This window comes from Callorhinus ursinus, unplaced genomic scaffold (genome assembly GCF_003265705.2).
Source record: "Callorhinus ursinus isolate GAN/ISIS: 27379988/994484 unplaced genomic scaffold, GSC_fseal_2.0 scaffold39, whole genome shotgun sequence".
NCBI classification, from domain to species: Eukaryota; Metazoa; Chordata; class Mammalia; order Carnivora; family Otariidae; genus Callorhinus; species Callorhinus ursinus.
Window position 1 is genome coordinate 2,791,439 of NW_027397101.1, and position 23,832 is coordinate 2,815,270.

Here is a 23,832-nt window from a genome sequence, read left to right on the forward strand (position 1 = left end):
TCAGAAGAAAAAGACCTACCATCACTTTACGAACACATGCACATAAAACCAAACCTGCATATGCTTTGAACAGCAATTGTGCTCCACAGAACTTGTGTACAGAAATAATGAAGGATGTATACAAATTAGCTATTAAAATACTCGTCATATTCATATCTTCCACCCAGTATTTTCATTTCTGAGAATGTAGCCTACAAATGATTAGAGATATTGACAAATATTTATTTACAAAGTTTTCATCATAGTGTTTTGTAAAGTATCAAACACTTCCAGTAATATACGAATAGTTAGATAAATTACTGTACATTCATACAATGAATGGATGTGGATTTTGAAGAAAATGTGATGATATAGGAGATGCTTATTAACACTGTCAAATGAAAATGTGCAATACAAAACTCTAAATGCAGAATAAACCAAATTTTGTAAAATATGCATAAAATAAATATATAAAATATATATGCAAATAAAAAAGGGAGAAATACATGTAAATGTTTATAGCAGTTATTCCTGAGAAATTTTTATTTTTTAATTCTCTTTTTATACCTCTCTGCATTTTCTAAATTCTGTAAAATGAGTATTACATATCCTGTAATTTTTAGAAAGTCACTTTTTAAATCACTGCAGTCACAGACACTTAATCCAGACAGCAAACATCCACACCAAAGCAAAATGCTAATTCTACAGAGAAGCACAGAAAGTGCCCCAGGCCTGCTTTGCAGCCCTGTACTCACCGTAATTGAAGGATGGCCTGTTATTTAGAGTCTACTGGGTTCATTTAAATGCAGTCCTATTACACCTGCTCCTTTTATTTCCTTGCCCAAAATAAATTACAAATACTGATGGAGGCAGGCAGAGGAATGCAGTTGTCAAGAGACATAACAATTAATGTAAAAGTGAAAGAAAAGAAAAGAAAAAATAATAGTAGGCATTGTCATAATCCAGGGTTGTTTAGTCACAGGACATAGAATCCTATAGACTTGAGGGCAATAGTGACTCACATCCAGAATGTGAGTCAAGTCATCAAAAACTTTTCTGTGCAACACTTCTCTATTAAAAACCCTCAAGTTATAAAATTTCATAGAAATGAGCAGAGTTACAAAAGTTAGACCAAGGAGTTTTGTAATTCTTTCGAATGCATAACAAATATTTATTTTAATAGGTTAATATTGTACTACCATATTTATAGAGAAATATAAATAAAAAATATAATTTTTGAAGGATCAGAGTTTGAAATGTTTGTCTTACACCATAAATGGATCATCTTGTGCACTGATTTGGTTCAGAATTCAGCAAATTAATATCTATGTTTTTTATTCACTCTTTTTATTACTGAACACTTTATTAATACACAAGATAAATTCAGAGAATCATTCTATTCACATTTTTACTGAGAATTTCCCTATTAAAAAGAGAGAAGAAGTAGAAAACACCACCTGCTCAGTAGTTAAATTATCTGTCACCTTATGATTCTCCTGGCAATCTTATAAGGGATCAGAAGAACAAACTATATCCCTAGTCTAACACTATTGGATGATTAAATCAGGCAACATTTTGATACATAATGAAGGACCTCTTTACCTGACAGGCTCCCTATCTCTTATGAAAAATATAAAGCAAAATAGATCATCTTCATAATACCTATTATGTTACACTTTACATAATACGGTGGAAGGGTCTTTACTTCTATCTGCTCATGTCTTCTATAAGTCACAAATTTTTCTCAATGTAAGCACCTAGGATTTGAGACAAAGGAAAGCAATTTTGTAATCATAACAATAATAATCATATATACAGATCTGTCTATCTACATATAGTGAGTTATGCTAATTTGTGAGTCCTATATTACATGGTAAGGGCAGTTACATTTAGAAAGGATTATGGGCAAAGATGACTTATGAATAAGAATTGCACTAATAGGGGCGCCTGGGTGGCTCAGTCAGTTAAGCGTCTGCCTTCGGATCAGGTCATGATCCCGGGGTCCTGGGATCGAGCCCCATGTCAGGCTCCCTGCTCAGCGGGGAGCCTGCTTCTCCCTCTGCCTGTCACTCCTCCTGCTTGTGCTCTCTCTCTCTCTATCAAATAAATAAATAAAATCTTAAAAAAAAAAAGAATTGCACTAATAACTTACAACAGTGTTTTTCCCAACAGTAGCTCGTAAATTATGGGGAAAAGTATTCCAGTTAAGAGGTATTTGCCTAATTTTTAAAATATTACATGAATGGCTGAATAGTTAATGGTTATCATTTACTAATATTTGTAAAACTTTTACATTTTATGTATATTATCCCACTGTTTCCAAAAGCATGAGAGATGCAACAAGCAAAAAAAGCCATTGCAGATGACTGGAATGAAGGCAACCGAGGCTTAGCCACAACAGTAGGGCACATGCAACATACACAGGAGACACCCCTGAAGCACCAGATTCTGGTAAACAGGAGACACTGCACTGCAGGGCACTACAGGACCTCCTCCTCACAAGGCCACTACTTTCAAAGAGCAGGAGACATAGCTGACTTTCCTAACATACACTGGGAGTTAGGCAAAATGGGGAGACAGAGGAATATGTCCCAAATGAAAGAACAGGACAAAATCACAGCAAAAGAGTTAAATGAAACAGAGATAAGTAGCATGCCTAATAGAGAATTTAAAGTAATGGTCAAAAATATACTAGGTGGACTTGAGAAAAGAGTGGAATATCTCAGTGAAATCCTCAACAAAGAGATCAAAAACAAAAAAGGACCCATCAGAGATGAAGAACTCAATAACTGAGATTTAAAATACACTAGAGGGAATAAATAGTAAACAAGAGGATGCAGAAGAACAGATCAATGACCAGGATGACAGAGTAATGGAAAGCAATCAGACAAACAGGAGAAAGAAAAAAGAATAATAACAAAAGAGACTAGATTAAGGGAACTCAGCAACACCATCAAGCATAACAACAATCACATTATAGGGATCCCAGAAAGAAAAGAGAGAGAAAAGGGGGCAGAAAATTTATTTGAAGAAATAATAGCAGAAAACTTGCTGAATCTGGGGAAGGAAACAGAAATCCAGATCCAGGAGGTACATAGAGCCTCCAATAAAATCAATCCAAGGTGATCCACACCAAGACACATAGAAATTAAAATGGCAAAAAGTAGGGATAGAGAGAGAATTTCAAAAGCAGCAAGAGAAAAGAAAACAATTACATAAAAGGGAAACCTGATGAGCCTATCAGCTGATTTTTTAGCAGTAACTTTGCAGGCCAGAGGGAGTGGCATCATATAGTCAAAGGGCTGACAGAAAAAACCTGCAACCAAGATTACTCTATTCAGCAAGACTATCATTCAGAATAGAAGGAGAGACAAAGAGTTTCTCAGAGGAACAAAAGTTAAAGGAATTCATCATCCTAAATCAGCCTTACAAGAAATGTTAAAGGGGATTCTTTGAGTGCAAAGGAAAGATCATAAGCAGGAATAAGAAAGGTAGGAAGCACAAAAGAAATAAAATTAAGTATATCTATAAAAATCAGTTAAGGGATTCACAAAATAAAAAGAATGTAAAGTATGACATCATATATATAAAATGTTGGGGGAGGGAGTAAAAATGTAGTACTTTTAGAATGAGTTCAAACTTAAGCAACCATCAATTTTAATATAAACTGCTATATGCAGAAGATGTTATATGTAAACCCAATGGTAACCACAAATCAAAACCAGTAACAGATATGCAAAATACAAAGAGAAAGGAATCCAAGTATATCACTAAAGAAAGCCCACAAGCACTGTGAGAGGAGAGCAAAAGAAGAAAGGAACAGAGAAGGACTACAAAAACAAGCATAAAACAAGTAACAAAATGGCAGTAAGTACACACCTATCAATTGTTACTTTGAATGTAAATGGACTAAATGCTCCTAGCAAAAGATAGAGGGTGACAGAATGGATTAAAAGCAAGATCCAACTGTATGCTGCCTACAAGAGACTCATTCCAGACCTAAAGACATATGCAGATCAAAGTGAAGGGATGGAAAAGGTATTTATCATGTAAAAGGAAGTGAAAAGAAAGCCGGGTAGCAATACTTATATTAGAAAAAATAGACTTTAAGACAAAGAGTGTTACAAGAGACAAGGAAGGAAACTATATAATCATAAAGGGAACAATCCAACAAGAAAATATAACAACTGTAAATATTTATGCACCCAACATGGTGGTACCCAAATATATAAAGCAACTACTAACAAACATAAATGAAGTAATCGATAGTAATATAATAATAGTAGGGGACTTTAACACCCCCCTTACATCAATGAATAAACCATCCAAACAGAAAATCATCAAGGAAACAGTGGCTCTGAATGACACATTGGCTCAGATGGATCTAACAGATATATTGAGAAGATTCCATCCTAGAACAGAATACACATTCTTTTCAAGTGCACAGGGAACATACTCCATATGCCACAAAACAAATCTCAACAACTTCAAAAAGAGTGAAGTCCTACAAGGCATCTTTTTTGACTACAACACTATAAAACTAGAAACCGACCATATGGAGGTTAAATAACATGCTAATAAACAATGAATGAGTCAATCAAGCAAACAAGGAGGAAATCAAAAAATACATGGAGACAAATGAAACTGAAAACACACTGGTTCAAATCTTTGGGGTGTGGAAAAAGCTGTTCTAAGAGGGAAGTTTATAGCAATACAGGCCTACCTCAAGAACCAAGAAAAATCGCAAATAAACAACATAAGATTACACCCAAAGGAGCTAGAACCTTAAACCAGAATAAGGAAGGAAATAATAAAAGATTAAAGGAGAAATAAAGGAAAAAGAAATTAAAAGAACAATACAACAGATCAAGGAAATCTGGTTCTTTGAAAAGATCAACAAATGATTTATCCAGATTCACCAAAAAAAAAAGAAAGAGAAGACGACAATGATGATTCAAACAAAATCAGAAATGAAAGAGAAGAAATAACAACTAACACCAAAGAAATACAAATAATTGTAAGAGAATATTATGAAAGATTATATGCCAGCAAACTGGACAACCTAGAAGAAATGGATTAATTCCTAGAAACATAACCTCTCAAAACTGAATCAGGAAGAAGTAGAAAATCTAAACAGACTGATTACCAGCAATGAAATTGAATCAGTAATCAAAAAACTCCCAACAAACGAAAGTCCAGGACCAGACAGTTTCACAGGTGAATTCTACCAGACATTTAAAGAGAAGTTAATACCTATTCTTCTCAAAATTTTCCAAAAAAAACAGAAGAGGAAGGAAAACTCCCAAATTCATTCTGTGAGGCCAGCATTACCCTGATTCCAAAACAGATAAAGACATTACAAAAAAAGAGGACTATAGGCCAACATCTAATAATAATAAAATAATCTAATTCAAAATGGGGAGAAGACATTTCTCCAAAGGATGGCCAACAGACACATGAAAAGATGTTCAAGATCACTCATCATCAGGGAAAAGCAAATCAAAACCACAATGAGATATCACCTCACACGGGTCAGAATGGCTAAAATCAAACACACAAGAAACAATAAGTGTTGATGAGGATGAGGAGAAAAAGCAACACTCATGCACGGTTGGTGGGAATGCAAACCATGCAACCACTGTGGAAAGTAGCATGGCGGTTCCTCAAAAAGTTAAAAATAGAGTTACCATATGATGTAGTAATTCTACTACTGGGTATTTCCCTAAAGAAAAGGAAAACACTAATTCAAAAAGATATATGCACCCCTGTGTTTACTGCAGCATTATTTACAACAACCAAACTATGGAAGCAGCCCAAGTGTCCATCAGTAGGTGAATGGATAAAGAAGATGTATATTGTATATATTTGTATATTTGTATATATACACAATGGAATATTACTCAGCCATAAAAAAGAATGAACTCTTACCATTTGTAACAACATGGATGGATCTAGAGAGTATAATGCTAAGTGAGATAAGTCAGTCAGAAAAAGACAAATATCACATAATTTCACTCATATGTAGAATTTAAGAAACAAAACAAATGAACAAAATAAAAGAGACAAACAAAAAAAGCAGACTCTTAAATACAGAGAACAAACTGGTAGTTACCAGAAGGGAGGTAGGTGGGGGGATGGATGAAATAAGTAAAGGAAATTGAGAGCACACTTACTGTGATGAGCACTGAGTCATGTATAGAATTGCTGAATCACTGTATTGTACACCTGAAACTAATATAACACTGTACATTAATTATACTAGAATTTTAGATTAAAAAAATAATAAAAGCATGAGAGATACTCTTCGACAAAGCAGTTCTGTGATGAAGTAAGCTTAGGAAATACTACATCTTTCTTGGAAATTCAATGTCTTTAATGTATCAAAGGTTCTGAGAAGGTCCAAGGTAAATACTTTGTCTAAATTAGAATTGCCTAACATAGAACTTCCCAAACGTATTTGACCATGAAACTCTTTTTTGTTTGTTTGTTTGTTTGCCACCTACTAATATCTCATGAAACTAAGTGTTCCTGGGACTACACTAGAGAAGCTTTATCTTCAGTTTCCAATAATGAAGTTGACCATGGAGAAGCTGGAAAAACCTGTGGAAGGTTTCACAGTGGTAAGAGGCAGAGCGAGTCTTCTGACCCACATCCATGGTCTTCCCATGATAATTTCTCCATCACTCGCTTTATGGTTAATAATAAAGAAGCCCAGTGAAGAAGAAACCTTCCAATTCTCATTTAAAATGCATTCTCCTTGTTTTGTGATTTTTCAGTTGAAAATGAGTCTAGTCTTGTCAATAGTCTTGTCAATTATTAATGAAAAAATGAGGGACTTGTAACAGGAAAATAAATGCCTTATGAAAACTGTAAAAGAAATGAGGGGGTACTTTACTCTGAACATGATTAGTTTTTCTTCTCTTTAAAAAACATTGCATTGTGAGTTTTCATGCAAATAATAAAATATATAAGATAAATTACCATTATATATTATGCTCCAAAACCAATTCTTGAAACTATACAATGGAAAGAACTGTAAGAAGAGTCACTATGCACATCAGTGGGCTTTTTCATGTATTGCTGACTAAATGGCTCAAATAATATTAACAGTGTATTTCTTGTGTTTAAAAAAATGTTTAAATTAAATGCTAAGAACACTCTTACTGAGTTTGTGTGATATGCCAAGTACTTTGTATACATTCATTTCATTCTCAGTGGGACCCTGCAAAGTATATGAGGTATATGCTCTTATTCCCATACAGAAGACAGGAAAATAAAGGCTCAGGGAGTTAGCACAGAATTAGGAGCTCCGAGCTCTAGAACCAATGTGCTTCCGTTTAAATCCTGCCTCTCCCTTCTGTGTGACCTGGCAAGTCCCTGGGCTTCCCTGGGCCTCAGTGTCTTTATCCATGGGGACAATAATCCTCAGAGAAGCTGTCATGATTAATTCAGCCTCAAAAAAATGTATGTTATTTCGAGGAGCACCTGGGTGGCTCAGGCTCAGTCCATTGAGCGTCAGACTCTTGATTTCAGCTCAGGTCATGATCTTAGGGTTGAGAGTTCGAACCCCACGTCAGGCTCTGTGCTCAGTGCAGAGTCTGCTTCAGATTCTCTCTCCCTCCTGCTTACTCTTCTCTCTCTCTCTCTTTCTCAAATAAATAAATAAAATCTTTTTTAAAAATATATGTTATTCCTGTTTTTAAGTAAATTTCACAAACTCACTGAGTGGATGCTTGTTCTCTCTCATGGAAATAACCAGCTCCCTCCACCTTCTGAATTCATTATCCTGTAAATGCTTTAAGTCTCAATTCAAAAGCAGCAATGTGCGTGATACTTCAATCCACTGCATCCAGATCACAGAACGAGCCCCCACACTTGGCATTCCATGCCCATCACTTTTATACACTGCAGGGAACCATGGAGCCCAGAGGCCCGGTTCTGAAATGCAGGCTGGATGCTGCAGGGCACGCCCCCAAGAGGACAGACTGGCCAGGTCCGAAACCCCTGGCTTCCTGATTGCTTGGCATCCTTCCATATTCTGTGAAGATGTGAGTCAACAGAGCACATGACTGAAAACATCCAAAAACAAAACAAAACAAAAAATCTCGGGGCACCTGGGTGGCTCAGTCGTTAAGCGTCTGACTTCGGCTCAGGTCACGGTCCCAGGGTCCTGGGATCGAGCCCCGCATCGGGCTCCCTGCTCTGCGGGAAGCCTGTTTCTCCCTCTCCCACTCCCCCTGCTTGCGTTCCCTCTCTCGCTGTGTCTCTCTCTGTCACATAAATAAATAAAATCTTTAAAAAAAAATCTCGCAAGAAAGGATGGAGAAGTTTGTATTTAACATGCTAAACTGTAATTTTCTCAGGCTTGTGAAAGGGGTAAGGAAGAAACATCAAAAAAGCATTCAGAAAGCTGACTGTGACCACGAAGAAAATTCACTTCAGCTGAGCAAATATTTATTGAGAGTCTACTTGCTCAGGCCCTGGCAGATGCAAACGAGTGTGGGACTGGAATTTTACACAGTTTATAATTGGGCTTCCTATTACACATGGCAGGCTGAACACCTGTGTTCTCTCCCCAAACCCATCTAAAATGACTCAAAGAATTTCTCAAAAAGAAGAAACGCAGTTTAAGCTCACCGCCTCAGCTTACCCTCATCCTCACTCTCAGCTAATGACCTCACCTCACGTTCCATGAAAAACCTGAAGCGATTAGAAAAAATGCCCCCAGCACTCAACGCATCTACCCCCCTCCAGCTGCCACAGCATCTGCACCCATGTGTTCTTCCTTCCTCTTCCTGAAAACGAGCTAAGCGTGAGCACTTAAGGCTGCATTGCAGTTGTAAAGCTCCGCATGCTGCCAGCTAGTTCAGGGAACCACTCCGACATTCTCCCTGTCCCACGCCACCATGTTCCCTCTCTCCTGGGCCATCCTGTCTGTATACAAACTAGCTGGAATTCTCCTTCCTCCTTCAGCTCCCTCCATATTCCTCCATACAAAAGGTCTGCAAAGCCATCTTACACACTATTTCATTCCAATTCCTTTCCGTATTTAGGACCACCCCCATCAAGTTTCCCACTCACAATCTTAGCGCGCCTACCAATGATGTCCACATTACTTATTCCAACGGTCAACTCTCTCCTTTCCTTACCGGGCACAATTTATCACTCCCTCTGACTTGATACACTTCTCTCCCTTTGCTTCTCTAACAACACACTCTTCTGACTTCCCCACCTTACTGGTCCCATCCCTCACATTAACCCTCTGTTCTCTCTGCCTGTTCCAGGGGCAACTCGGATGCCACATGTTGAAGTTGGTGGCATCAAAAGATGGAAGGAGCCTGAGTCCCTCGAAGGTGTAGAGAACAACTTTTTACATCCCTGATGACCTACACTGGGAAAGAAATAAATCTTAATTGTGTCAAGCCAGCATGATGGGGAGGTTGTTTATTACAGGAGTTAACATTACTTAGCCTGACTAATATTCTCAACCACTGTAATAGGAAGGCAATGAAAAATCCGATAAATCAAGAAACAAACATTGAAGAAATTACTTAGATATATGGATGTACACAGCAAAAAAAAAAAAAAAAAAAGCGAAAGTGATCCATCCAAGGAGTGGAACAAGGGTGGGGTGGGGTAGGTGACTGCTGGTTTTCATTATAAGCCTAAAAGTAATACCTACCTTTTAACTATATTTTTGCATCATTTAAATAAAAATATAAATTATTGATTTAAAAGAGATTTCTAAGCCAGGAGAAGTAGATAGTAAGTGGATAGAACATAGACAATTATAGAATACATACTATAAAAACCCAGTGAAGCATGATGTGTTACGAGTAAACCACAGAAAAAGTTCTTAAAAGAATCAAACACACTTGAGTGTAATAAAAGTTGTGTTCAATTCAGTTAGGTTGTTTTGTTGTAGATTTGGGGTACGATGGCTTCACAGAGTGTAAAAATCTTGGCAGTGTCTTCTTTCTTTTCTCTTTTTATTCTTTTTTTTTTTTTTTTGAGGAAGGGGGACATGGAAGAGGAAGACATTTTAAATAATAAGTGGAGAAGGCCAAAAATCAAGGCTTTGCTAGCACACTCTTTCCTTTGTGCAAATTTTTTTAAAACACCCCTTCCTCATGACACTTTCATCTGTTGGAAAATTGCCTCTAACACTTACGTTGTTAGAATGAGACACTTTACTGACATCTGGTGGATAAACATCATAATACTCAAGTTCAAATACTCTTACCTGCAAAGTGAATTGCCCTCCTTAGATGTGTAATTTGTTCCGTGCACAACCTGTACAACTCATGCTTTGGGTGCTGTCATTCCTAAAATATCTGTTGACCGCGCCAGGCCTTGTAGACCCTGACCCCTCAACCGATCCAACTGCTAGCTCCTCTCTATCCCCTTCTCTTTTCCATCCCTTTCTTTCTCTCTTGGCCTCTTGTTGAAGAGCGCCTCTCCCTCCAACATACCACCCCCTTCTTTTGCAGAGCCAAGGCCTTGGTTTCACCAAACAAGACCCTTAGAGCTTCACCATCTATCCAGACCTCTATCCAAAACTAAGATGTAAATCCAGAGCGTGTTCTTAATAAAACAAATTATTTTCTACCTCATTATAGATATAAGCCACAATTCAGTATGTCTTTTAATTTAAGGCCCTCTGCACCAGGTCAAAGGGGTCTGGAGCGGGGTGCCCATAGCAGAATCTTGCTCTGAGGCTCTCCCAGCTCCACCCCTAGGACCAGGGACACAGCTGGCTTAGAAGTCAATATTTGCCACACCCAGTCGGATCATCTTCAAGGGCTCACCTCAACCAGGGACCAGACAGAAAAGCAATGAGTGTGCTTTCTTCGCTTCTCTTAGGAATCTAGGCTGGTTTTGCTGATGTTTGCCTGGAGCCCCTGCCTGATTCGGCTCAGCTGATTAAAAGGCAAGCCTTACTTATTTTCCTCTGCCATTTTCTGGTTTCCTCAAGGGACTGGATATATATCTGCAGAAGAAAAGCTTCATTCTTTCTGGGCCTAACTCACCTCTTTCTCTTTGTGAGAAATTGAATGAACCGGCCTATGATTTGAGAATGTAGAGTGGCCCAATCCCTTTTACCCACGTGCATGGCTTGATGCCACCGATGCTCTATATTACTCTCTAAAACCCATAATCCCAGGTTGGATTAAAAGATTTATCTTCAGTGAATCTCTTTCTTGCCTTCCCTCTCCCCTAACACTAGTAAAGGGAAATGAGGTACCTTCAAGCAGGCAACCCAATCTCAATGACTAGCTTCCGAATTATTTTGGTTCTTAAACATGCTGAACTGTAGGAAACATTGTCTAAACCACATGTAGTATAAATTCAAATGTCTTTAGCCAATCTCTTCATAATCTACTGAGTTTGAGTCCTGGGGAAATTTTAAGAAATTGGGCTAGCTTAGGCTAGAAAGGAAAAAAGAGAAATTAGCCACGGAAGGTATGAATACCTTCAGATATAAAAAGAGTTACTGTAAGAGTCTTACCATCCATTTGTATTTATGTCCAATAAAATTAGCTTAAGTTGCAATTAAACAGCATTGGGTTAGAGAAAGATTTTAAACATGCAGATGAATAAGCTCTGGAAGCCCCTCCTCACTCACACGGGAGAGCTTTTGGCTTTGTTCTAAACCCACTGGAGGCAGGGGGATGAAAAGACGGTCTCCTGAGCTCCCTGGAGCTCGAAGTCTACGCTGCTCATTCAACAAGCACTAATTGGGTGTCTCTATTCGCCAGACACTGATGAGATGAGGAGTACAGAGTAAATCAACTAAAATCCTTGCCCTCAGGAGCTCGCGATCTGCCAGTGGACTCCAGCTTGCACAGTCCTGAAACAGCTCAGTTTATCCAACGGGTAAGGGGAGGTCACTCCCTTAAAGTCCTGCTGATCTGAGCGTCTCTCAGACTCACCTGCCTGTGTAAGTGTGGTTGTAATGTAGCCCAAATCACTGAACACCTGGAATCTGTGCCCTCCCCGAGAAGATCCCTTGGCTCTCTATTAGCCAGCCAGCATGGAAACAAAGAGGGGTTTTTTTAAGCGTCCTAGAAGTTCCTTCAATTATACTATATGTTAGGAATGACTTAGGAGTAACATAGGGAGGGAATGTGACCCCAAATTGGAAAATTCAATGCCGCTCTGTCTCTTCTGCAGCTGTAATCAAGACTTTCCTTGTCCGTCCAGGATTACAAGGTTTGTAAGAAGTCAGAGCAAGTGTAAAATCAAGACTACACCCACTGAAATGTGAAAATGTTATATTACCTATTATATGATCTGCCCTTCTTAGTCCTCGTAGAATTAGGTCATTATTATCATGCTTAATTAATGATCATTTTTCATAGGTCCTATATCAGTTAGGATTCTAGAAGACACGACACATTCAAATGAGACTACTTCAAGAAATATTAAATAAAAGAACAATTTTAAGCTGCATAGGGAAACCACCAGGAAGGGTACAGTCCCCTAGACTAGTGGAATTGGTACTAGACACTTGGGACTCAAAGTGGGAGGGAAGGAGTGGTCACCTACAAGAAGGTATAAGTCATGCAGAGGATACCATTTGATGAGGAGCTGTGACCTCCTGTGAAAGGGCACAACCATCCAAGCCCAGCTCACAGGGAGCAGAGATCTAGGAGAACAAAGACCCCAGCCCCACTCCCTCCTTTACTCCCTCCCTCCTTCCAATACAAGTGGAGCTGAAGGGCAAGGAAGCCCATTGGTTCCATCAGGATCATTACCAAGAGGAGGACAGCAAGGTAGAGTAGACATATATGGGCCAAGAAAACATCTAGCCTAGAACCCAAGGTCTATGACCGACATCCAGTTCCCAAGAGTTCCCCAAACAACTTTAAAATTAACTCAGTCCACCCCAGGTGATAAGAAAACAGATGTAGCAAATTCTCAGTCCAAACTGGACCATCCTTCTGACCCACCCTGCCCTTTTTCTAGCCATGTATCATCAGATGCCAATGGACATCCTTAGTAAGTCACCTGAATGTGTTCATTAACTCCATGTGGGAAGCACTTTCACAATGCATATGTCTATCAAATCTCATGTTGTATATTCTAAATATCTTACAATTTGTTTAAGTATGCCTCAATAAAGCTGAAAGGAATAATAATTTTTTAAAAGATAGAAAAATAATAATAAGGCATCTGAAAAGATAAAGATACTGGTAACAATTTAATAAACGTATTTAAGATGCAGGGTCAAAAGCATGATTAGTAAATGGAGGAGCACCAGTAAAAACTGAAAAAGTTTCCGCTACTTTTTCTTCTCATTGTTCTATATAATCTATATTGTTCTATCTATATCTATAGATATTTATTCTAAAATAATAGAATAAGACTTTACATTCAAAATAAACAACCACATACCAATATTTACTTTTTCTGTCAATCAAATCCCACTGAAATAATAAAAGAAGTAGTAATTAAAATAAATCCATAGCAATTCCCATAAGCCAGGGCAGTGCCACCAGAAGACCAGACAATGACAAATTTAGAGATAAAGCAGAATGGAAACAGTAGATGCCAAACTCAATGGACCTGAAGAGCTCATAAACCCAAAGTCAACAGAGAGGGGCCATCAATAATAGTGGGGATCACTATTCAGAACCTCTGAATAAACCCAAGCCGGCAACAAGGGACTGGAGAAAGAGCTGTTGGGAAGCTAAAATCTGATCATTGGCTAGAGCCTTCTGAAAATGCACTTCTGATGTGGCAGCGACCCAGGGTGGTTGGTGGGGCCACCAAAGCTGACGTTTATAAGGAACAAGCAGTGCTCTTGGAACCCAGAAGACAAGTTACCAGCACACCTGTCTAGCCATGTACCTGGCTAAAAGAAGGCCATGCACCATGAGGGGTGAGGCTCTGGGACCGGCACTATGGCCCTTTGGAGGGGCTCATGCCCTCCAGGTCCACAAACCAGCTGATGCCAGAACCTTCCCCAGCCCAAGGAGTCCAGCAGGTGAGCAGAGGGTGAATTTAAACCACAGTAACATTCCACTTTCTAGCTGAGCGGTGGTGGTGGAAACAGTTATTGTTACATTATTTATACTTCTTGCATGTGTAAATACTTCATCATTTTTAAAGAACTGGAACTTTCAAAGAATTGTTTGCAAGTTTTAAAGAACTCTTGTGATAGAATAATATTTATCTGAGTATTTCCCTCAGTTTCACTTCAGCTGCCTTTTATAATAATTTCAAATAATATTAAACTTAAGAAATATGGTTTTTAAAAATACATATGGTATAATCCCACTCTTTTGAAATTCTTTCTGTATGTGTGTGTGTGCATGCCCGTGTAGATGCACAGAAATGTATCTATTTTGGTGTTCAGAAAATATTAACACAGGTGTGCTGGGGATAGTTGGATTTAGTGTGCTTTGTCACCTTCATTTTGTAGTTTTAAAAAAACATGTTAATTTTTTATAATGGGCATGTGTCATTTGTGGAGAACAACAATCAGTAGACCAAGGAGCTGAAATCCTGGAGACCTAGACTACTTGCCCTTAAACATAATGCAGAGGGAAGGAATGGGAATAGTCTCCCGTTTTCTGAGGAATGACTGAGGCTGGTCAGGACACCAGATTTCTGCTGGTTCACTGAGAGAGAGATGGTCAGAGAGAGGCTCTGGGCACCAGCAGCCCTGTTAGGATATCACTGACCCCAGCACCAAGCCCAGCCTCCCACTCCACTGAGCACAGCCATGGAGACAAGCAAATCACCAGCAAGACTGTACAGCCAGCTCCCTCACACTCTCACTCTCTCTTCCCACCCCCACCCCCACCCCCGCACACGCATGCGCGCACACACACACACACACACACACACACACACGCACACACTGTTTAAAGGTCGAATGAACCACAGGAGGAAGCATACCCTCTTTACTATAGCACAGCAGAACTGGGGAAGAGCTACAACTTCTTAATCCCACCACTTCTGGGCCTGCCAATCCTCAGCCATACCAGTCGCAGCAAAAAACCCTGAACAACCAGCACCAGAGACTCGGGCCTCCAGAGGAACATGGGGCACCTGATCCACCAGCAAATGTGATTCTTAGAAAATCTGGAGACAGGGACATGATGAGGGATTCTGAGAAAATCAGGGGAGAAGTGGCCTTAAGAAAAGACTAACCTTCCTGCCAAACTAATGGGTTAGGACTCAGGCTCTTTAGAACCAGGGAGGTAAGAGTGACCTAGTCTATTCTTCCAAGATGTTCTCATCCATTCTCTCTCCTGTGTTACTTTTCTTTGCACTGTCCGCTGATTAGAAGGACGGAAGGAAGGACTGCCATATATTTACATTTTTTTGTATCTTCATCCATATTGCTATAAATATGTATATATTGGTGTATCTCTGATTTGCTGACTCAGTCTCTCATTCAATTCCTTCACGACACATATCCCATTAGCAATTATTTCATTTACCTGACAATTTATTTACTCTCCCTCCATACCACACTGGAATATAATCTCCAGGAGGGCAAAGAGTATACCAGGTTTGTTTATCTCCACCCCACCTACCCCCCCCCCCTCCCCCCCCCCAAAAAAAACACCTGTAAGCTTAAAATAGAGCAAATTTGGTAGGTGAGGCTACACCGGAATGGGAGCAAATGCCGATGTCAGGGTCCCAGAGCCTCAGGGAATCACAGTCACCTGCAAGGGAACAAGGCCTTGAATCCACTGAAAATGAGACCCTTGCAAAAAGCCAGGACACCTAAAGTGGCTCAATGAAAAAGCGGGCAAGGGGAAATTGACCAGAATCAAAGGGAACCCATTAGGGAACCTACCTGCTTCTACCAGCTTCCGGCAGAAAAATTAACAGTCATCAGTTCCTTGAGATACTGTAAGCACAGACCTGTTCTCACAAGAATCTGAGAAGAAAATCCCATGCTGACTGCGGTGGCTTGGCAATGTGTTGGCGGGCTAGGCCGGACCACAAGCCCCAGAATTCCCTTCATCACGTACTTCCGGTTAGGGTGGCAGACAAGAGACTTGTGGGAGGTTTGGAGGAAGGGAGAGGAGTCCTGCCTTGTTGTGGCTCGCCCACGTGCCCACCCACTTATCTGCTGGGTTACCTCGCTGCCCGCAGGCCGCTGACCAGCCTACAGCGGCCCCTCCTTCCTCCGGAGCCTCCTTCATCTTCTCTGACTCCGGGGCCACATGTGTGTTCAGCTTCCTGACGAAGAGCCACCAACATCAAAGGTAACACGAAGGGACAAGGGTTCCCGCGTGTCCTCGTGGAAGGTTCTGGTATGCGTTCGAGCTTGCCCCTCTTCTCGCTGCTCTATGCTCCTCTTGTCTTCCTGACTGGCCTGCGGGACTTCAGCCTCCAGCGTCGGATGCAGAGAGCGATCGTGACCAGCCTGCGTGAACAGTGGCCACAACTGCATCAAATCAAATCCTCTAAGGACTCCTAGTGCGCCTGCTGCCCCAGTGGAACCCCGATTGATCCTGATCCTCAGAATTTAGAACAGAGGAACAGAACCTCAAGGATGGGTTCCCCGAATTGGTTCTGGGCTTTCTTTTTTTAATTATTATTATTTTAATTTTTAATTGAAATACAGTTAGCATATAACATGTATTCGTTTTAGGTGTATAACATAATGATTTGGTATGATCTCCACAGTAAGTCTACTTAACATCCATCACCACACAATTACAATTTTTCTTTCCTTGTGATGAAAACTTTTAAGTTCTCCCTTAGAAACTTTCAGATATACCCTAGAGCAGTGTTAACCGTAGTCACCATGCCGTACATTATATCCCCGGCCTTAGTCCTCTTATAACCGGAAGTTTGTACCTTCCAGCCACCCTTCTCCCCAAACCCCCCACAGCCACCAGTCTGTTCCCTGTGTCTAAGTGATACCATACAGTATTTGCCTTTCTCATCTGATTTATTTCACTTAGCATAAGGCCCATCCATGTTGTTGCAAATGGTAGGCTTGCCTTCCTTTTATGACTGAATAATATGCCATTGTGTGTATATATACCGCATCTTTATCCATACATAGTTTAATGGACACTTAGGTTGTTTACATATCTTGGCTATGTAAACAATGCTGCAGTAAACATGGGGGTGCAGATATCTTCTTGAGATAGTGATTTAGTTTCTTTCAGATAAATACCCAAAAGTGGAATTGCTGGATCATATAGTAGTTCTATTTTTAATTTGGGGGGAAACCTCCATACCGTTTTCTGTAGTGGCTGCACCAATTTATATCCCCACCAACAGCACACAAGGATTGACTTTTCTCCATATCTTTGCTGACACTTGTTATTTCTCATCTTTTTGATAGTAGCAATTCTAAAAGGTACGAGGGGCTATCTCATTGTGGTTTTGATTTGTATTTCCCTGATGGTTAGTGATGTTGTGCATCTTTCCATGTACCTGTTGGCTATTTGTATGTCTTTGGAAAAAATGTGTATTCAACATTGCTTCCCATTTTTAAATTTGATTGTTTCTTTTCTATTAAGCTGTTTGTCTTCTTTATATATTTTTGATATTAACCTTTAATCAGGTATGATTTGCAAAAATTTTTCCCCTTCCTTAGGTTGCCTTTTCAATGTTTTGATGGTTTCCTTTGCTGTGCAGAAGTTTTTGTTATAGTTTGTTAGGTTTTGTTTTTTTTTTAATGTAGTTCCTTGTTTGTTTTTGCCCTTGTTGCCTTTGCTTTTAATGTCAAATCCTAAAAATCATTGACAAAACTGAAGTCAAAGGTTCTAGAGTTTCTTCTGATCTTTAGTTCTCTGGTCTAATTAGATTTAAAGGCATTAGTAAGTCTGCTTCTACTGGTAAAGAGAGGACTGGTTTTTAGTTAAGCAATAAACCAAAACAAAGCACTGTTTACATTACATTCTCTTAGCTAGCCCTGCTCTGTGTCAACTGTTCTGTTTCTTGAAATGTTTGCTCCAGGCCTAAGATTACAAATTAGAAATTACATTATTCTTCCAAGTTGTGCCTGAAGACTAGAGGTTATACATTTTAAGACATATGATTTTCATGTTTTTATTTGATTTCTTAAAGCTTAATTTACCTTTTATCTTTACAAATGTATACATAATACACACATTTTTTTTTCCTTTCTTCATTGATCCATGCTCTTGATTAACCGTTATTTCATGTCATTTGGTATCTATTCACCCAGAGCCTTTCTATGGAAAATCCCTCTATCCACAGCCGCATCGGCCCAATGTTAAGAGTATTTGGCCACTTCACCACCTAGTCTTTGCAGATTGGATTGGAAATAAACACTTAACCCAAGGGCACCCAATCCATAAACTTGCCAGCAAATATGGCATGGCCTATCCTAAGAGGAACCAGAGTGAGCAGACTTTCTCTCCAATTCAAATTGGAAAAATCAGAGATAATGATAGTCACGTGAAAATTAAAGTAATTGAGGGAGTGTAAACTGTGTGTAGATAGACCAACCCAGCCCACAAATGCTGTGGAATAAAGCAGGACACGCAGAAGGCTACAAGGATCTTGAGAGGGAACAGGTGGCTCGTGAAATAGAGTAACTGAATCCTGGGTGCTGTTCAGTCTTTGCCGTTTTCCCAGTTCCAATTCTAGATCCAGTCCTTGTGTGCCATTTTCCTGAGTCATTTTCCTCAAATAACAGCCATCAAAGGCTTATCAGCACATAACAGATCAATATTTTTACTATTAATTAATAAACTTAAAAGAGAAGCAACAGAAAAACTGTCCCAAAAATGACAATGTTAAGATCACTGACCGGTAAATAGCTCTTAACAAACCAAAAAGCAAATTAGACCCCAAAAGAAATATGAGCAAAAGAGAAACAAACACTTCAGAAACAAAGAAATATACATTGCTAATGAACATAAGAAAGTAATCAAAATCAGTTGTAAAGGAGAAAACCAGTGATTTAAGTAAAATACGATTTTTTTTTTTTAAGGGGACGGAGGGGCAGAGGGAGATGGAGAGAGAAAGACTCTCAAGCAGGCTCCACACCCAGCACAGAGCCCACCTGGGGCCCAGTCTCACAACCCTGAGATCATGATGTGAGCCAAAATCAAGAGTTCGATGCTTAACCGACTGAACCACGCAGGCGCCCCAAGTTATGTGATTTTTAACATATCAAATAGCAACATTTAAAAATGAGTAACGGAGATGAGGAAATTCCAGGGTTGGGCAATCAGTGCAAAGTATACACATCTCCTGAGGAGCCTGCCAGCCTAGGGAGTGGGGAAGGAAGGGAGGTGGCCACCGAGGACAGGCCCCTCAGGAGAGGATTACACTGTAGAGAGACCAGGCTGAGGTTTGCTAGGCTAGTCTAATCTCCTAATTTCTCCTGGTCTCCCAGCGCAGAGCCCTTGGGACACCATTTCTCCAGTGTTTGGAGTGGTCCCTGACAGTCCCCCTTCATCTGCACCTTCTCACCTCCTCTCTGTCCTGGAACATGAAATCTTTTTATTTTTTTTTTCAAAGATTTTATTTATTTAATTGACAGAGAGAGACAGAGAGAGAGGGAACACAAGCGGGGGGAGTGGGAGAGGGAGAAGCAGGCCTCCCGCCGAGCAGGGAGCCCGACGCGGGGCTCGATCCCAGGACCCTGGGACCGTGACCGGAGCTGAAGGCAGTTGCTTAACCAACTGAGCCACCCAGGCGCCCCAACATGAAATCTTTTTAAAGTTTAAAGCCAGAAAAAAAATAAATAAATAAAAAATAAAGTTTAAAGCCAGGTTGCTGACCATAGCTAAGAGTCTTTTTGTTTTTTTGTTTGTTCATTTGTTTTGTATTTTATATTTCATATATAAGTGAAATCATATGGTATTTATCTTTATCTGACTTATTTTGCTTAGCATAATACACTTGGGTCCATCCATGTTGTCGCAAATGGCAAGATCTCATCCTTTTTATGACCTAGTAATATTCTATTTCATATATGTTTCACACACCCACACCCACACCCACACACACACACAACCCTTCATCCATTTGGTTGCCAGAGGTAAGGTGGGTGGGGGGATGGGTGAAATAGATAAAGATGATTTAAGGGGTACAAATTTCCAGCAATAAGTCACACAGATGAAAAGTGCAGCATAGGGAATCTAGTCAATAATATTGTAATAACATTGTGTGGTGACAGTGACTGTACTTACCATGGTGAGCACTGAGTCATGTACAGTATGTTAAAAGTTGAATCAATTGGCTGTACCTCTGAAACTAATATAACGTTGTATATTAACTATAGTTATAAGTAAATAAAGCTGCTATAAACCTCCTGTGAACAAATGAATGTAGGACATCATTAAATTATGGACCTCACCATTCAGTTATCAACTTACCTCAGCCTTTCTGGTCTGATTCTCTTCTACCTTTCTTTTCACATTGCTTTTAACAAAAGTGTTAAAAGAGTTAAGCAAATGGCTGGAAGAGGCTTGGTCAGAAAATCCACCAAATGCTCCAAGTGTTGCCGATGCTCAGAACGACAAGCTTTGTAAATGTTCTTGTAAAACAAAGGTTTCTCCCATTTTGGAGGTAGAAACAGCAGATACATCCAGCATTGGTAGTTCAGAATTTATAGTTTCACCAGAGAGAAAAAAAAAGAAGAAGAAGAAGAAATCACCAGCAAAGACATTGCCTCTGGGAAAGATTTGGTAAATATTTAAGATTCTAATCTCAGTATAAGTTGACATCCTCTCCCCTAACCCCACCCTGTGGGGCCTTGTCAGCTAATTCATCGCCCTCCCAACCATGAAAAGAACATTCCTTTTCACAGAAGAGCTCCCAAGAACTTCCAACGCAGGGAGAAAAACATCTCAACAATAGTAGTTTCAGGGGAAATTTACAGAAGGAAAATGCTCAAATGTAGAAGGGTGATGGAGCAGCTCTTCGGCAAATCTGTAACTTTGGGAGAATATTGGGACAAGGGAAATTTGAAGTGGTCCCTGAGGCTACGGACAAGGAAACGGAAACTGAGTGGGCAAAGGGAGGCTGGAAGCTCCCCCATGAAGTTACTTAGATGGGGGTGAGCATCACAAAAGTGTTAAAACCCGAACATATTGTACATCTGAAACAAGGGTTTGAGACTCCTAAGTGAGTCATCCAGGTAGTTGAGCTTTGTGAGGACAGAGAATTCAAATTCTGAGACTGCGTCAAGGCAGCTCATCCAAAGCCTTGCTCACGTCAAGGCAGCTCATCCAAAGCCTTGCTCACGTCAAGGCAGCTCATCCAAAGCCTTGCTCACACCAGCTAGAGCGAACCTTCACAACAGGGTACACTGAGATCTGAAACAGGAGGGCACAATGGTTTAAAGCAGCTTTATGATGCTAACAACTTCAACATAAAGGTAATTTACGCTTAGATGTGAGGAAGCCATGCTGTGCCTCACTGTGGGGTTCCTACAGCTTGCAATGCGCATGGCCATAGCCAGCATCATGACCGCGTGACATCAGGGCATCGGGGCCTGAGGACACATTCTTATGTGGAGCTTACCCTTTATGGCAAGCTCGGAAGAGAAATTTTTGAATTAAAAAAAGAGAACTACATTTTGAAGATCCACTTTGGGGTTCTCCAAGTGACAGTACTAAAAGCATTTCCAAACAACTTTAAAAAGTGGACCTTGCTCCCAGAAGCACATCTGAGGAATTGCTAGATAACCAGTGGTTAGCAGGCAATATGCTTTCTTTGGCAAGATCCACCAAGGTACTAGAGATTATCTAAGAATGGAAAATCAACCTGGGGACTGATGAGGAAAACAGCAGATCAGTCACTCCATTTAAGAACCGTTGAAAGTTACCAACCCAGGAGAGTGTCACTGGTTCATAAGACTGCCATTGGAGTAGAGGCAACCCGGCCTTCTACTTGAGAAAATGGTCTCCTGTGACCAGTAAGAAGGCAAAATGGACAGTTTAGACATGTTCTCTCCAGGCTCCATGTCTAGCAAACTCTTCTAGTTGGGTTTGAGGAAGAAATAATAGAGAAATCCTCTGTAACTTCAAGCCAAGGAAGAGCAACCCAAGGCACTACTAAATGTGATGCCCATGTAGAACTGAAAAGGTTTACTGTTTCCTCCCATACTGACAGGCTACTCTTTCTAGGGCTAATGGGAGGCTGGGAGAGAGAAAGGACAGACTATGCCAAGCCTATTAGTGCTGCTGACCCCTTACGTCTGCCTGCATCAGTGTAAAACTGAAGCCGGTTATCTCCGAAGCTACATGCCCTGCACAGGGGGATTGAAGGACAGCCACCTCTTGGCTTGATGGCAGACTGCAGGTGGAATCCAGTTAAGCCAGATGCAAGGGTTATCTAGGTAGACACCTTCAAACCAGCAAGACTAGTTGGGGAGGCTTCAGGGGATACTTGCTCGGTTTTACCTATATTTAATTTTAGTCACATTTAAAGGTGAATAAGAGAGGCCAGATATGATCATGGAGGGAACAAATTAGGTGCACTTCACCCTGGAAGACTTGGTTAGCACATTGCTAATAAGCTTGCCACAGTCGTTACAGGCACGTGCTCCAGCCACTTAACACATGTTCTCCTGGTTTGGGGTGGCTAGAGATTGCTCAAGACGACATAGTTTAATTTTAGAAGAACAGGAGCTTTTATAACTCCTTGCTATTAACCTACTGCTAAATTCCATATTTTATTGATTAAATTGATCAGAACTACATGCTAACTGTGCCCCCTCCAAAAAAAAAAAAAATTATTTCTGCAAGGGTGTGGTGAGATTCACCACTGGTCATAATGTAATTCAGAACACATTTTCTGAAAAGTAGTGGAACATGCAGCAAAAACCTTAAAAGCATGCATATTCTTTGCACAATCGTCCTCCACCTCAAGTCATCCTACTGTGAAGGGAGGGCAACTATGCCCCCTCCTCAGATTGCTGTGACAGCTGAAATTCTGTGTTCAGATCAACCGAAAGGAAGAGTTGCTCAGTAAACGCCACTTCATTTCTCCCTTCCCTCTGGTAAAAGCCCATCTTGTTCATCACCCATGGCCCTTTGCTACGTCCCACATACGCACAGCAACTCAATGGAGACCATGATTCCCTGTGTTACTATGGAGATCTGGTGCCATGTGACATACACTTTGAGATGCCTTTTAAACAAGGAAGATGACCAGTGTGAGTCCAGGGGCAAGAAGTCAGGTGCAGCCAGCTCATGAGACATTAAATTCATGATGTCCTCACTTTGTTAGCTTTGTGTTCTGAACAAATAAGCCAAGGAGATAGAAAATGCACCAAGACCATTTGTTGTGTACCCAGGACTGCCACATGTCTGACCTTATTTAGTCTACCCAGCAACAACCTGAAATAAAGCATTAACTCCCTCGCATAGTCGAGGAATCTGTAGCTCGGAGTAAATAAGTGGTTCCCACATGGCAGTCAGAGGTAGACCCATAATTTGAACCTAGGTCCTCTGACTCTTGAGACCCATCCAGGATCTTTCTTCCACCATGCCACCTCAGTGATGCTCCTGATTCCATCTCTGACTCAACTGACCCTACAAGCTGTGGTGTGGTGTTGCAGAGAGGGCAGTGCTTTCATCAGATACTAATTGAGCATCTTCTATGTGTGGGCACCATGGTATTTTCTGGGAATACAGAGCTCATCTAGTCAAAACCCCTGTTCAGCACATGGGCTTATGTTTCAACTGGGGAGTCAGCTTGTGGGGAACTGGAAATGTGATGAGGGAAGCACTTGGGATGGAGCAGCCACAAGATCCAAGCAGACTGCATTTGAAATGAGATCTGGAAGAACTGACCCTGTAGAGATCTGAGGGTGGAGAGGTCCAGGCAGAAGAGCACAAACTGCACAAACACTGGGGTGGGTGGGGGGTGAACAAGGAGAGG